Below are 14,767 nucleotides of genomic sequence, written 5' to 3'. Positions count from 1 at the left end.
CCCCCACAGGAGTTAAAAATCATCTTGGGCCGACTACTGCGACAGCGACAGATGTCACTTCCATCTCCTGTTGGGCTGGGGATAAGGTCAGTAGGAGAAGGGAAAGTGTCAATTATTAGAGAATTTGTTTCTCCTTTTCTCCAGAAACCATGGAGAAAACAATGCTATCAACTGACATATGATAACCACTAAACACCCAAACGATGGGGCCCCACTGTGTTTCACCTCCTGACAAACCTTCGGGGAAAACGCAGGAGGAGCTGGGAGCTGGGAGAGTGGTGTCAGGTGAGGAAAACACAATTTAGGAAGTTCCAGTATAGGACACAAGAAAGGAAAAGTAATTCCATGTATCGTAGGAATCACGCCAGCTGGATTTGAGTCTCGGCCCTGACACAAATTATGAGGTCCCAGGTAATTATGAAATCTCTCAGAGCCTCAGTGTTATCATTTATAAAATACAATTGGAAAAATAAATCAATAAAATAAAATCCAGTTGAAGTGGTTCACTCTTCCTCTTTCTCTTTCCTTCTTATCTTTTTCCTTCTCCTCTTGAAGAATTCCCTCACAAAATCATTACGTGAGACTGAACGAGGCCTGCAGTGGCCTGAATGCTGCCCCCAAAGATGTCCACATCTTAATCCCGAAACCTATGAATGTTACTTTACTACAAGGTGAAAGGGACTTCAAAGATGTGATTAAGGGAAGGATCATGAAATGGTGAGGTTTTCAGGATGATGTAGGTGGGCCCAATGTAACCTCGCAGGTCCTTGTAGGAGGCAGAGGGTCAGATAGAGAGAGACGATGGAGGACAGAAGCAGGGGTCTGAGAGGACAGAAAGGTCACTCGGCTGCCTTCAACATGGAGGAGGAACTGTGAACCCAGGAATGTGCACAGCTTCAGAAGCAGGAAATGGATCCTCCCCTAGAGCCTCCAGAAGGAATATTTTAAACTTCTGATCTCCAGAAGAATAAGATAATAAATTTATATTGGTTTAAGTCACTAGGAGTGTGGTGCTTTGTTATGCTAGAAAAACAAAATGATTACAATGTCCATGAAGGAGGGGCTGAGCAGAATGAAGAGAGCATTCTTCACACTGGAGATCAGGGGGCCATGGTGGCCCCACAGGAAGTGTTGGAGTGAAGAGGCTGAAGGTGACATCTGTGCTAGGGGCTGCACAGAGCAGGTGACAGAGCCCAGGTGGAGATATGTCCGTGTCTTGGGGTGGGAACAGCGGTGACAGGAAATTGGTTCATAGAGAAGGATTTGTCAAATAAGCAAATATTTTTAAAATAATAAGAGTGAGATTTCTCACTGTCAGAGAAGGTGCTAGATTGAAATCAGAGGTGAACTCATCATTTGCAATTTTTTAAGAAGACACAAAAATAAATGTACATCTATTCCCAAGTCTGTCCACTGAGACCTGGAGAGCAACAATAGCCCAATCACAATGAGCACAGCTAGAGGTCCAATCTTGGCTTCTAAATGCCTTTCCAATGAAAAAGGAGCCATGCTCCTTAGAGAAATGGCCGAATTCAGGAGTGGGGCCAAAGAACAAAATGAGCTTGGGACATCTTTCTGTGCCAAAAAGTACAGAATTTCTCAAAGATTGATGGAGTCCTATCGAAAGGACATAGAAGACAACTTGAAGGTGTTTCTGGTAGCCAAATTCAGGATAATTTGAGCATCTAGATAGAAAATAACTGTTATATACACTGAGTGGCCAGATTATTATGATCTCTGAACGCATAATGATCTGGCCATTCAGTGTATAGCCTATATAATAAAAGGCTAATATGCAAATTGGCCCCTCTAATATATATATATATATATATATATATATATATATATATATACACACATATATATATGTATATATATATATATATATATATATATATATACACATACATACACTGAGTGGCCAGATTATTATGCATTCAGAGATCATAGTAATCTGGCCACTCAGTGTATATTATATTGCATATATAATGGTAACCTATTCAATAAAATAGAAATCTATGACTTTATAAATAAATGAATAAGTACATTAAAGTTAGTATGAGAAATAGATTATTCATATACACTTGAAGTACCTCTCTACAAAATATTTACTAACCCAAAAAAGAAAGAATATAAATTAGAGAAGTCTGGCAGACACTATCTCAATCAAGTGATCAAAATTAACATCCTCAGTAATAGAAAAAGTTAAAATTGTGCATTATCTGATAGGATGTAATGAAAACTACACAGCATCACATCTGTGATATTGCTGATAAAGTTGTATAACAGGACAGACATATCCAGCAAACCCAAATTATAGATCATTCTACAAAAAATAAAATAAAAAAATAAGACTCTATGCTTCAAAAGTATCAAGACAATAAAAGTCAAGGAAAGACTGAGGGGCTATTTCAAACTGAAGGAGTCTAAAAAGACAAGTAAATGTAACCATCGTTCTGTGCTGAGTCATTTTGCCATAAAGGACATTATTGAGACAATTGGCAAACTGGAGTGGGTCTGAGGATTAGGCAGTAAAATGGGAATTTGCTCATTTGGATGGCTGTCTCCCTGCAATGGGCTGTTCGTGGCCATACATCGCACTCACTGGCTGGGAGCAGCATGGTCTCTACACAAATGCAATGGAAGTTTCCAAAAGGCAGCACTTAGAGCCTGTCGTCAGTTATGCTCTCGGCAGCAGGAGATGTGAATGGGGCATTTTTATGGCCTTCACACACCACCCTGAGAAAACTTTCCTTTCCCCGCAAATAGTTACTGGAAGTTTAAATGTTTGTTTTAATATTATAAAATTTATTTTAAGATCCCAAGTCACAACTACTTTTTAAGTAGTAAAACATATATATAATATGCAAAAGTTCTACAGATGTTATCTGATTGATATCACCCAGAATTTGGATCCATGGATAAACTCAAGCATCTTGCCATTCATTTGAAATAATAGGATCCAAATCTTAAATTAACTTCATCCTTTCTTCACATCCTTTGCCTTTTCTCCTGCATATTTGGGAATGTCCAGCTCTTACTGGTCTCACTAGTGACTTCAAATGTCCTTCCAGACTCGCCCATGGACCAAGAGTTCCATCTGAAAGGGATCTTCTCTGCAACCAGGACCACGCCATTGCTCCATTCTTTCCAGGAGGCAGCTGCTCTTTCGGAGGTCTCCACTGTCTCTCTGTTTGACTGTTGCATCGACCTTCTAACCAGGCTCCCTACCTCCAGCCTTACTTTTGTTGTTCCAATCTGTTCTCCATTTTATAGGCAACACCTTACGCTGAAATGCAAGTCTAATCATGTCACTCTCCTGCTTGACATTTGTCAGTCATTCTCTATTGCCTAAGCCTGGGCTTCAGAAGATAGGCGAGTCCCACAAGATTGCATCACAACTTTGTGTATGTGAGGATAGCTACCACTTTCCTGGTAGAGCATCTGTAGATTTCATCAGATTTCCAAAGGGTCTGTGGAGAAATGGTTGAGAAGCCCTGGGCTCAGATTAAATCCATGCAGCAAGAGTTGGTTCAGTCTGGCTGCTGCCCTCACACCACTTCTCTGTGTACTTTTTGCTCTAATTCCAAAGTCCTTAGATTTTGCCGCTTCTACTCCCACGCCTTCACTCTTGCTGTGCTTGTTGCCCTCCCTGCTCTCTGCCCCTTGCTGCTTCCTAAAGGCTCAGTACACATAGCTCCAGCAGCACCCACACACACACACAAGACTGCCAGAACCCCCAGACTGGGCTGTGTTCCTCTAAGATGCCCTTTGCACATCTTTGTGACCATACTGACCAGGATCTGTTCTAGTTATTCATTCATGGGCCAGTCTCCTCACTGGACTACTGGTGCCCTGGGGGCAAAGACCACATACTGTTATGTCTGAGTTTCTTGGACCTCCCGCTGGCCAAGCACGTGTCTGACTCCAGGCTCACGGTACATTGATGGAATGTAGTGGAACACACCCTGACTGCTGCTACAGTTGCTTCATTCTCCAGCATTTTATTTGCCTGGGCTGGCCATTCTAGAAGGGGTTCCCTCCACCTGGCACAGGTAAAGGACAGGGCTGGTTTCTCTGGGGCCAGGAGGTAGACAGCCTGGCTCCACTGGCGACCTTGGGTGAATTGCCTCACCTCTCGGTGACCCTCCCTTTCTCCTGTGTAAAAGGAAGCTAATAGTCCCGGCCTGCCCGGCCCCACCCTGACAGCGCAGCCTGACTGGATAATGGGTCTGGAAAGCTTGGGGAAGGGGGCCTATGCATATGTGAAATGTGCACACAACCTCACGCTTGCAAGGAGAAGACGGAGTGTGGCTGACCCAAGACTAGGCACCGTGAGGATGATGTCTCTGGTTCTGGTGTCCATAAGGAACAAAGAAAGTCAGATGAAGTCTGAAGCCAAAACTCAGCCCTTTAGACCCCGCCCTAACTTTCCCGGTTCCCTTGACAAAGGCTGTGGGAGGATGCCTGGACCTTAATCTTTCCGTTTTGATCTGGCTTGGGGCTGAGAGCTGAGAAGGGAGGGGTGAGGGGAGAGAGTCTGATAGTCAGCCACTGAATAACTGAGAGTGAAGCAGAATGTGACTTTGACTTTCTGCTGGCAGATGGCAATAATACCACCCTTTGGAATGTCCTTGGAGCCGCCAGTTGCTGTCTTTTGGTTTAGATTAAACCTTGAGATAGCTTGCCAAATTTGAAACCCACCCAACCCTCACGCAGTGTATGTTTTGAGCTCAACTTGAACTTTATGAGGTGCAAGTTAATTTGCATTTGGCAAAATGCAATTTCCTGTTTCTAAGAAAAGGGGACTTTAAAGATTTATTTAAGAGACACAAATGGCTTCCTGGACATCAAATAGCTCTTACAAAGCAATATTTTAATAAGTTAAGTGTAAATGAATTGAAAACACATGAATCTGATTTCCCTTGAACTGCAGATGGGTTTAACAAATAGAGGGGGAAATGGCTTGGCAAAGGGGTTGGGGGTTTTCTCCATCCAAAAAGTTTAGGAAAGTAGATCAAGATGTTAGACAAACCCCTCCACACACCAGGGATCCCTCCTCAGATTGCGTATCTCCAGAACTCGTGCAACAAAGGGAGGGTTCCACATCAGCTCCACTGGGCAAGTCCCTCTCGCCACTCTGCTTTCTGCCTCTGTCTTGCCAAGTCTTCCCACTGCCTCCTTCTCCTCCCTCCCTCGGAGTGCAGGGCTCCCCAAAGCCTCCTGCCCAGTTCCATTGCTGAGACCATACAGCACTTGTGCTCACGCTGGCCCCAAGTGTCCAGTCCTTCCCCAACAGGGAACCATGGAAATGCCCTCAGACACCTGCCCTCTGTATCACCTGCCCCCTCCCTCCAACTCCATCCCTCAGGGAGACAAGCCCACCACTGGGCTGGAGGCTGACTGCGAGGATGCGACCTCTCCCTTTTGACGGGATGGCGTCCTTGGCATGGGAATGGCCGGTTGTATGGGAACAAGGTTAGGCTGTGCAAGCTGGAAAGGCAGGGGTGGTAAACTCCCTGCGGGGCAGTGGGGTCTGAGGAAAAGGCAGCGGTCCTCAGACAAAAACAAACAAACAAACAAACAAACAAACAGACACTGAGAACAGACCCTAAGTCAGCAGGACTCGAGACTTAGGAATCAGCCTCTCTTTCTTGGTCTGGACACGAAGGCATCACAAGGCCTTGTGTGTGCTCCTGGGTGGTGGCAGGAAGTTCTAGAGTTGGTCACAAGTTGCAGAGAGGGGCACGTCCCTTGAACCAGATGAACTAAGCACATCGTACTGTCTGCGGTTATTTCCCTTTGCCATCCCCCGTTATGTAGGGCAGAAGGGCCAAACCAGCAAGCCAGCCAGCCTTCCCTTCACGTCCCCTGGCCTAGATGAGACCAGCTGGGACCGTCAAACTAGTCTGCCAAAGGTAGTGAGGGATGGAGAGAAGACCTGCTCACAGCCGGGCCCCTGTTAGCAGCGGTGCCCCGGAGGCCTTCAGGGTCACAAATCAAAGGCAAGAAGGCAGAGCTCAGGTTGAGAGTTGGAGCGCCCACATTGAAGGTGGTTTGTTTTTATTCCGGAAGGTGGCCATTCCTCATGGGAGGATGTGAGGGACAGTCTTAAGGATTCTAGAAGAGCCCATTGTCCTATTTGTTCAACAAAATTTCACTCACCATCAGTCACCCACCACAGAATCGTGCTGGGCCCTGCTGGTGAGGAGAGACGCTGGAGTGCTATGGTTTCCAAAAAGAGTTTGCTCTAGCCCTACCTGGGCTGCCCATTCCAACCCTCTTTCCCCTCTCCTCCCCGCCCCCTGCCTGGGCTGCCCCTGCCTAGCTCGTGCAGGAATACTGCTCCCACAGAGCAAGTGGGTGTCCAATGGGAGTCAGAGGGGCTTGTGTTCTCCAGAGGAGGGGCCGTGAAAGAGATGAGTATTTAGACTCCTCATTTTTTTCTCCTTTTCTAATTTGCAGCTTTCCATCTGGCCTCATTGGATTTATAAGTCTATTACCCAAATTGCCATCTAGCCGTGAAGTTAGTCAAAACTGCTGATAGCTGTGTTGTACAGAAGAAGGGGAGGGCATGGCATCAACAGGTCTGGGTTACAACAGCATCGCTCATGCTCACTAGCTGGGTTGCCATGGGAACGTCGTTTAACCTCTCTGTGCCTCAGTATCCTCATCTGTAAAATTGGACTAATCCTAAAATTAACAGAGGTATTAAATGAGCAAATATACATAAAGTGCCCCTGAAAGAGAGGTGTCTGACACATAAAAACATAGTAGACCATGTGAAATCCCAGCTTCAAAGCACTAACTGTGCCCCCCTCCCTCTCACACATGCACACACATTACAAACACAAATCATCCCTGTGTAAGTTTTCTATTTATTGTTCATTACAAATTAGCACAAATATGTTGGCTTAAAATATCCCCCGTTAACTAGCTGACTGTTCTGTGGGTCAGAAAGCAGACACCACATGGCTAGACTTCGGGTGGACCATCACAAGTCCAAACCCAAGGGGTCAGTGGCTTTGGAAGACTTCCCTGGCCCATTCAGGTCATTGGAAGTTCAGCTCCTGTGCTTGTGAGGCAGCCGTCTGCACATCCTGGCCACTGGCAGCCAGAGCCTGCTCTTACTAGTGGCTAAAGTCCCCTGCATCCCCTGCCACATGCCCTCCATCGTCACACCAGCAATGGAGCTCTTCTGAGTCAAACCCCCCTTTTGCTCTGATCCCTGACTCCACAGTGTCTGACCTCTAGTCCTGTATTTAAAGGGTCATGAGATTGGGTCAGGCTCTCCCAAATTGCCTCCCTATCTTAAAGTCAATGGATTTGGGACCTTAAGGACTTGAAAAATATTGACACCCTCTGACTCAGTCATTTCATGATGGGGAAGCTAAACTAAGGGACTGATCTGAAATGCAGGTGGAAAGGCTTATTAATAAAGATGTTCATTGTAGAGTTACTTATTATAGTGAGAACCTATAAATAACATGAATGTTGAATAAAAGGCTGTAGGTAATAACATTTAAAGTTATATGATGAAATGGAACAATTTTAAAGGATGTTTTAAAATATATTTATTGAGACAAACCAAGATGGCAGCCTAGGTAAGCACCTAAACTGCTGCTTTGCACAACAATTTCAAAACCACAACTAAAAGACAGAACAGACATCATCCAAAACCACAGGAAAGCTGGCTGAGTGGAAATTCTACAACTAGAAGGAAAGAGAAAAGCTCACGGATCAGAGGAGCCGCAAAGCGCTGAGGTACGGAGATGCATGCGCAGAGAAGAAGGGCGGCTGAGTGCCTGGCTGGCGGGAAGGGAAAGGAAGCCCCCAACTGCACTGAACCCCAGCTCCGGCCGAAACCCCGTGGACCCAGGCTCATAAGGGTGGAGTCTGGACTGTAGAGAAAGGCACACGGAGACTCAGAGACTCGGGGGAGCCACAGCGTGCGCGTGTGAGTGCACGCAGAGAGGTCTGACTGCGGAGGTTGCCGCAGGCTTTCCATAGCAGAAGGAGTCGGAAGCTCCTGACTGCACTGAAACCCAGTTCCGGGCAAGCCCCTGGGGGACCCACGCTCTTACAGGGGGAATCTGGACTGTCAGGCGGAAACTCAGGGGATCCGTGAAAGGCAGAGGTCTGGAGGCATGTGTGCAAGGGCAGGGCTGATGGGAAGCCAAGACTGTCTGCTCAGCCCTGAGACTCCGCCCCATCCAAGCTGAGCACAAAGGCTTTTGCAATTTTGCAAGTCTGGTCCTATAAGGCTGTCTCCAATACAGAAGGTCTCCCAGCATAGACACAGCTGCTACTCACAGCCAATTGGCCTGGAAGTCAATTCCTCCCAGTGATACCAACAACAATCAAGACTTAACTACAACAAGGCTGTACACACAGTCCACAAAGGGGAGCACCACAAGTGTCCACCTCAGGTAACTGGGGAGGCTGACCCACCGGGCCATATAGGAAACCTAGCACACAAAGCTACCCTACCAACTCAGGGAAGCAGTGAAAATGTGGAGTCAAAGAAACAGACCACAAATGAAAGAAATGGAGGAGAACAAACGACTGGATATAGAATTCAAAACCACGGTTATAAGGTTTTTCAAGAATTTCCTAGAAAAGGCCAATAAATTTAGCGAGACTCTCGAGGATATGAAAAAGGACCAACTAGAAATTAAACATACCCTGACTGAAATAAAAAATATTATACAAAGACCCAACAGCAGACTAGAGGAATGAAAGAATCAAGTCAAAGATTTGAAATACAAAGAAGCAAAAAACACTCAACCGGAAAAGCAAAAAGAGAAAAGAATCCAAAAAGTTGAAGATGGTGTAAGAAGCCTCTGGGACAACTTCAAGCGTACCAACATCAGAATTATGGGGGTGCCAGAAGAAGAGAGAGAGCAAGATACTGAAAACCTATTTGAAGAAATAATGACTGAAAACTTCCCCCACCTGGTGAAAGAAATAGACTTACAAGTACAGGAAGCACACAGAACCCCAAACAAAAGGAATCCAAAGAGGACCACACCAAGACACATCATAATTAAAATGCCAAGGGCAAAAAACAAAGAGAGAATATTAAAAGCAGCAAGAGACAAACAGTTAATTACCTACAAGGGAGCGCCCATACAATTGTCAGCTGATTTCTCAACAGAAACTATGCAGGCCAGACGAGAGTGGCAAGAAATATTCAAAGTGATGAATAGCAAGAACCTACAACCAAGATTACTCTACCCAGCAAAGTTATCATTCAGAATGGAAGGTCAGATAAAGAGCTTCACAGATAAGAAAAAGCTAAAGGAGTTCATCACCACCAAACCAGTATTATATGAAATGCTGAAAGGTATTCTTTAAGAAGAGGAAAAAGAAAAAAGTAAAGATAAAAATTATGAACAACAAATACATATCTATCAACAAGTGAACCTAAAAATCAAGTGAATTAAAAATCTGAGGAACAGAATAAACTGGTGAATATAATAGAATCAGGGGCAAAGAAAGGGAGTGGATTGATAATTATCAGGGGGAAAGGGGTGTGTGGGGTGCAGGAAGAGACTGGACTAAAATCGTACACCTATAGATGAGGACAATGTGGGGGAGGTAAGGGCAGAGTGTGGGGTGGGAACCAGGTGGAGGGGAGCTATGGGGGGAAAAAGGAGAAACAATTGTAATAATATGAACAATAAAGATTTATTAAATTTAAAAAAAAATAAAATAAAATGCTAAATTGTGAGCTAAAAAAAATATATATATACTAGAGGCCCAGTGCATGATTGAATCATGCACGTGTAGGGTCCCCTACACGCTTTTGCTTTTCGCGGTGGATCTGGGTGCCTGTCCTCCGGCTCAGCGGAGGCTTCTTAAAGGCCTGGTGCCGGAGCAGATAGGCACCCAGCTCCCACACTTTTGATGGTCCGCAGCCGCTGAGGGGGGCTGCCACGGACACCTGGCTGGCTACTCTGCCATTGAGAGGCGCAGCTGGGTGTTCACAGCAGGCCCCCTCAGCGGCCGCGGATCTGGCCGTTGAGAGACACAGGGGGCGGGAATCCCGCCCCCTGCACCTCTCAACAGCAGGGTAGCCCCCCTCAGTGGCAGCGGATCCGTGCCTCTCAATGGCCGGATAGGCAACCCCGAGTCCCGCCCCCTAGCCTCCCGCCGCCCAATCGTGGGCGTAGCGGAGTGATGGTAATTTACATGTTACTCTATTATTAGATAGGATATTTATAGATAGATAAATGTTTAATGTGATAATGCTTATCTATATATATAAAAAGCCAGTGACTGGAATGTGTAATGACCAGAATGACCAGTTGCTATGACGCCCACTGCAGCCAGTGGGCCTAATTGGGCAACCTCCCTTGGCCCCTCCACCCAGCCGGCCCCACCCCTGATCAGTCTCCTTCACCCAGATCAAGGGCAGGGTGGCTGGCCAACGCCCCCCCCCGGGCCCTTCCCCTGGGCCAGCCCCACCCCTGATTGCCCACCCCACCCCAATAGGGGGTGGTGCCAGCCAACCAACCTCCTGCAGCTCCTCCCCCCAGCTGGCCCCAACCCTGATCAGTCTCCCCCACCCAGATCGAGGGCAGGGTGGCTGGCCCTCCACCCTGATCGTCTTGCACCCCTCCCCTAGGCTGGACCCACCCCTGATCACTGCCCCACCACCCCTACCCCAGTAGGAAGCGGGGGCAGCTGGCCAACCTCCTGAAGCCCCTCCCCCTGGCTGGCCCAACCCCCGATGGGCCCCCACCACCCCAATCAGCACACAGCCCCTCCCCCCAGCCAGCTCCACCCCTGACTGGTCCCCCACTCTGATCAGGGGCAGGACCAGCTGGCCAACCACCCATGGCCTCTCCCCCAGGGCACTGGTCCTCTATTTGCCCCCCCAGCCCATTCAGGGGTGGGGGCAGCTGGCCCACTGCCCACAGCCCCTCCTCACAACCAGCCCTACCCCCAATGGGCCCCTCCACAATCGGGGGGAGGGGCAGCCACCAGCCAATCTCCCATGGCCCCTCCCCCCATCTGGCCCGGCGCTAATGGGGCCCAAACCTCCTGCCATCTCCTCCTCCCAACAGGCCCAGCCCCGATCTGCCCCAATTGGGGCCGGGCCAGCCACACCCCACCTGTGCACGAATTCATTCACTGGCCCTCAAGTTATATATAAAATCTTATCTTGAGTATGAGTTGGACTGTCATATTTACATATATATGCACATCTATATATATCAATAGCTAGCTAATACTGGTTTGCACATAAATAGCTATAGATAGGGTGAGAAGGGCAAATATCACAAATCGATATTATCTCCAGAAACCAAGAAGACAGATTATGTTTATTGACATTAATTTTTCAAATTGTGGTAAAGCATGTACAACACAAAATTTACCATTTCAGCATAAGTGAACAGTTTAGTGGCATTAAGTGCATTTCACATTGTGCAGCCATCACTACCATCCATCTCCAGAATTTTTCCTCTTCCCAAACTGTTACTCTCTCCACTAAATGTTAACTTCCCATTGCCCTCTCCCCCACAGGCCTGGCAACCATCCACTCTCTGTCTCCATGACCCTGACTACTCTAGGAACCTTATGTAAGACACAGTATTTTTGTGTCTGGCTTATTTCACTCAATGTAATGTCTTCACGGTTAACCTATATTGTAGCACACATCATTGTAAATACTCTCCATAACTACACTGTGGTCAGCATCTTCTGATCCCTCTTCTCAATTAGGCCTGAACCTTGGTCCCCACCCCTGCTGGGCTTGCATTGCCCAGTGTTAGATAGAATTCCTACCAAGTCAATTTAGTGAGTATCCCCACCATTAATACCTAATCACCCTGGCTTGTTGCTAGCAAAAATCCTGGTAAGTCTGTTTAGCTAGATCCCCCCTATCTTTGATGAGTCTTCTTAGTACTTTTCCATCAACTGACCCCCGCATTCTGTTTGTTAGCTGTAAATCCCAAGCTGTCTTTATTGTATTTGGAGTTGAGCCCATTTTCTCTCCTCTATTGCCAGTCTTGACACCAATTGCAACAGTCCTTAAAAAGTCTTCCTTACCATTTTAACAAGTGCCAGAATGAATTTTTCTTTAAGAGCAAAATTGCATTCTGTTTTTACAGCTGAATAATATTCCACCTTATGCATACCACATTTGTTTATCCGTCCATCCATTGGTGGACACTTGGGTTCTTTGCACCTTTTGGCTCTTATAATGCTGCTATGAACATGAGTGTACATATATTAAGTCCCTGCTTTCAATTCATTTGAGTATATACACAGAGTTGGAATTGCTACATCATATGGTAGTTCTGAGTTCAATTTTTTGAGAAATCATCATACTATTTCCCACAGCAGCTGCAATTTCATATTCCTACTAGCAATGCACAAGGGTTACAATTTCTTCTCATCTTCTCCTATACTTTTATTTTCTCCTTTTTTATAATAACCATCTTAATGGCTGTGAAGTAGTATCTCATTGTAGTTTGGGTTTGCATTTTTCTAATAATTAGTGTCATTAGATTCCAAGGCTAAGATCATCCACAAACTCATATTCCTAATCCTATCTAATAATAGACAAATATGCAAATTGACCATACCTCCGACACACCCACAGGCCACGCCCACAAGCCACACCCACCATCCAATCAGAGCGAGTACGCAAATTCATCCAAACCAAGATGGCTACAGCCACAGAGAGCAAGGTTTCCTAGGTAACAGAGGAAGCCAAGCTTTCCGCCTGCCCTTGCCAGGCCTAAGCCTCCACTCAAGCTACAAAGTTTCAATTATAGAAGGTAAACAAATTCAAACAGAATGGCGGTAGAATGGAGCTTGAGAGAGCAGGCCAGGGTTGCCGCCGGCAACAGGGAAAGCAAAGCTTTCCCCACACCCTGGCCAGGCTCACCCGCTTAAGGCAACATAGTTTCAATTATAACCCCAACACAAATGGCTGCCGGCCTCGGAGGGAGCCCTAGGCTTGGCTCCACTCCAGGCTACAAAGTTTCAATTGTAGAAGGAAAATAAATTCCAGATACCAGGGCCTCCGCTTGGGTTGCCAGGGGGCGTGGCCGGCCTGCAAACCACCACAGGCCCCACACCCCAAGGGAACCCCCACCTGATCCGGGACACCCTTCAGGGCAAACCAGCTGGCTCCCACCCCTGTACCAGGCCTCTATCCTATCTAATAAAAGAGTAATATGCATATTGATCATCACTGCAACACACAATATAGCTGCCCCCATGTGGTCAAAGATCCTGCCCCCATGTGGACACAAGATGGCCACCACAAGATGGAGAGGACAGTTGGGAGGCACCCGGCCTGCAAGGGAAGGCAGTTGAGAAGGACCAGGCCTGCAAGGGAGGGCAGTTGGAGGTGATCAACCCTGCAGGAGAGGGCAGTTAGGGGTGACAGGCCGGCAGAGGAGGGAAGTTGGGGGCAAACAGGCTGGCAGCAGAGTGGTTAGGGGGTGATCAGGCTGGCAGGCAGAAGCAGTTAGGAGCAATCAGGAAGGCAGGCAGGCAAGCAGTTGGGAGCCAGCAGTCCTGGATTGTGAGAGGGATGTCCGACTGCCCATTTAGGCCCGATCCTTGGGCCTAAACGGGCAGTCGGACATCCCTTGAGGGGTCCCATATTGGAGAGGGTACAGGCTGGGCTGAGGGACAACCCCCCTCCATGCACGAATTTCATGCACTGGGCCTCTAATTACTATATATTGACATGAAAGCAGGACAGTGTAAAAGGCTGATCGGAAAAAAATTATTCATTTGAAATATGATGTTGGAGGAGAGCTCTACGGATACCCTGGACCACCAGGAAGATGAACAAGTGGGTCCTAGAGCAAAGTAAGCCTGAAACATAACTGAAGGCAAAAATGACACAACTGGAGCTGTCCTGCGTAAGGCCAGTCATGAGAAGGCAGGGATCTTTACATAAGACAATAATGTTGTGAAAAACCAAAGGCAGCAAGAAAAAATGAACGCCAAATATGAGATGGATTGACTCCATAAAGGAAGCCAAAGACATGAGGCTACAGGAGCTGAGTAGGCACACTGTGGACCTCACTCACTCATAGGCTTGCCGGGAGCTGGAGCCACCTCAATGGCATATGACATATGCACGATAATTAGTGACGTTGAGCATCCTTTCATGTACTTGTTGGACATCTGTACACCTTCTTTGAAGAAATGCCTGTTCAGGGCCTTTGCCCATTTTTTATAGTGGGTTGCTTATTTTTTGTTGTGGTTGTTGTATAAGAGTTCTTTCCTGGATATCAAATTTTCTCCCATCCTGAGGGTAGCCTTTTCACTCTGTTGATAGTATCCTTTGGCACACAAAATAAATTTTCTGTGTATTCCAAAATTTCACAATGAACATGTAATATTTTCAAAATAGAGAGAAAATTAAAAACAACTTCTTATGATATTTATGAAAAAATTTTAATGGTATGAAGAAACAAATATGTAATATAGTATTGTTAATTAAAGCACAAGAAACTCAGTTATAAATATAATCAGATCTCAACAATGAAAACAATATATGCCCTGTACAAAAAAAAAAAAACAGAAAACAACAACAATTATTTAAGGGGGGAGGGGATACCATCTAGGTTCGCAGGTATCAACCTTCTCAAAAGCACAAAAAGAAGAAAAATGCTTTTGGTCCCTTCCTCTGTCCTTAGCTCTCTCTGCCCTTCTTCTCTGGAACTCGCAAGGGAGCCCCTTTAGCCGGGTGCTGGGAGTGGGCCGCGGGAGGTCCATCTTCATTGTGCAT

At 46.4% G+C, this 14,767-nt stretch overlaps 1 pseudogene; it reads left to right on the top strand.

Annotated features, from left to right (window-relative positions):
• Positions 1–203: 203 nt before the first annotated feature.
• LOC129150790 (male-enhanced antigen 1-like) overlaps positions 204–14,767 on the top strand; it is a 59,875-nt pseudogene continuing 45,311 nt past the window's right edge.

The sequence above is a fragment of the Eptesicus fuscus genome, chromosome 11 (assembly GCF_027574615.1).
Source record: "Eptesicus fuscus isolate TK198812 chromosome 11, DD_ASM_mEF_20220401, whole genome shotgun sequence".
In the NCBI taxonomy this organism is placed as follows: Eukaryota; Metazoa; Chordata; class Mammalia; order Chiroptera; family Vespertilionidae; genus Eptesicus; species Eptesicus fuscus.
This window is presented reverse-complemented; position numbering and strand designations above follow the sequence as displayed.